This window comes from Plecotus auritus (assembly GCF_963455305.1).
Source record: "Plecotus auritus genome assembly, chromosome: 3".
Lineage (NCBI taxonomy): Eukaryota > Metazoa > Chordata > Mammalia > Chiroptera > Vespertilionidae > Plecotus > Plecotus auritus.
In genome coordinates this window covers 161,739,542-161,741,651 of record NC_137772.1, presented here as the reverse complement: position 1 = coordinate 161,741,651, position 2,110 = coordinate 161,739,542, and the positions used below count along the sequence as shown (strand labels likewise).

The 2,110-nt window shown below is 45.0% G+C and overlaps 1 pseudogene across 1 annotated transcript; it reads left to right on the top strand.

The window, feature by feature from the left end:
- Positions 1–1,061: 1,061 nt before the first annotated feature.
- LOC308243748 (ferritin light chain-like) lies at positions 1,062–1,586 on the top strand (annotated as a pseudogene). Its single transcript has one exon. The product of its transcript is annotated as a ferritin light chain-like (transcript).
- The last annotated feature ends 524 nt before the right edge of the window (positions 1,587–2,110 follow it).

The window sequence follows — 2,110 nt, the reverse complement described above, 5'->3', positions numbered from 1 at the left end:
CTATGCTGCATGGATGTTTTAAATGTTGTTTTTGTGTTGTTGGTTGTGTGTGGTTGTTTTTTTGTGTTTTTTTTTTCCTGACTTTATCTTTCTGTTCTATTCTCTAGGACAGTGGTCGGCAAACCACGGCTCGCGAGCCACATGCGGCTCTTTGGCCCCTTGAGTGTGGCTCTTCCACAAAATACCACGTGCGGGCGCGCACGTACAGTGCAATTGAAACTTCGTGGCCCATGCGCAGAAGTTGGTTTTCGGCTCTCAAAAGAAATATCAATCGTTGTACTGTTGCTATTTGGCTCTGTTGACTAATGAGTTTGCCGACCACTGCTCTAGGAGATTTTCTTGATTTTATCTTTTTAGTTCTTTGTACAACAAGTATGTGGAGGCCTTTTTTGTAGGAATCTTGAGGTCCCCTAGGAAGTCACCTCTGACCTCTAGGCTCAGGACAGAAACCAGGCTGCTGACATTTTATGCCCAAAGAAATGGATGGCAGTCAACTGACCCATAAAATCTGCATGTTTTCAGCCCTAAGCCTCAATACCACCCACTACCTGGCATTCCAGAATCCTAAGTCCTTCTGGGATTCCTCTGGGCAAATCTGAAATCTTTTGTCTCTGCCCCACTTTGCATGCAAAGAAGCTGTTTCTCTTAAGCTGCTGAATTTGCAGAATCTGCATTCCAGAAATAGGCAGAATTTCTTATTTGCTATTGACTTCAGTCCCATTCTTTCTGTTCGCATAAATCTCTATACCTTTTATATGCTCTTACTATGGTTCTGACAGGGACCTAGGGAAGAAGAAGAAATTAATGTATTAGCTAATCCGCCTTCTATAATCAGATATCTATGTACAATTTTTAAAAGCATTTATTGGCAATGCCCTTGGAGGTCCTGGGACTGTCTCTTGCTTCAACAGTGTTTGGATGGAACAGACCCAGGGACGCCCCTTCTTCCAGCCTCCTCCCACTCTCCTGCATCTCATCCAGTCACCACCTTCAGAACCACCTCCGGGACCAGCCAACACACCGGGTTTTTTCCTACCTTAATTTCTTATTGCTGAACAACCATGAGCTCCCAAATTCATCAGAATTATTCCACCGAGGTGGAGGCTGCAGTCAACCGCCTGCCCAACCTGCGTCTGCAGGCATCCTACACCTACCTCTCTCTGGGCTACTATTTCAACCTTGATGATGTGGCTCTCCAGGGTGTGGGCCACTTATTTTGAGAGTTGGCTGAGAAGAAGCGCGAGGGCGCTGAGCATCTCTTAAAGTTGCAAAACAAGCGAGGCGGCCGCATTCTCTTCCAGGACGTGCTGAAGCCTTCCCAAGATGAGTGGGCAAAACTCAGGGCCATGGAAGCCGCCCTGGCCTTGGAGAAGAACCCGAACCAGGCCCTTTTGGAGCTGCATTCCCTGGCTTCTACCCACGCAGACCCTCATCTCTGTGACTTTCTGGAGAACCACTTCCTGGATGAGGAGGTGAAACTGATCAAGAAGATGGATGACCACCTGACGAACATCCGCAGGCTGGCCGCCCCCCAGGCTGGGCGGGGCGAGTGTCTCTTGGAAAGGCTCCCCCTCAAGCATGACTAGGAGCCTTTGGAGCCCAGAGGCCTTTCAGAGGCCCCTCTGCAACCCCTGGTGTCTCTGGCTTTTACCTGAGCCTCTTCCTGAAACTACTAGTCATTCTTTTAACCACCCTGGAGCCCTCTCCCATGAATTGGACCAAATGAAGCAATAAATATTTTCGCAGCAAAAATAAATAAAAATTAAAAGGCATTTATTAATTCTTATAATTTCCACCATATATACATATATTTTCTAGATATGTATATGTGTGTGTATATACAAAAGGATGTATGTGTATGTGTAATCTTTGACTAGTGGAAGGGCATAGCATATTTTAGGACCTACAAGAATGGCTAGAGTGTAGATTCGTTTAGAAAGAAGGAAATGATCACAGGAGATGCTGAAAATAAATTTTTAAAAATGGAGCCAGACCCTGTATTAGTTTCAGATTGAATGTAAATTATAACTGAAAAATAAAAATTAATTATTTTTTTAAGTGGAGCCAGATGCTAAGGGGCCATGTAAGCAAAGTTAAGAACTTTGAAGTT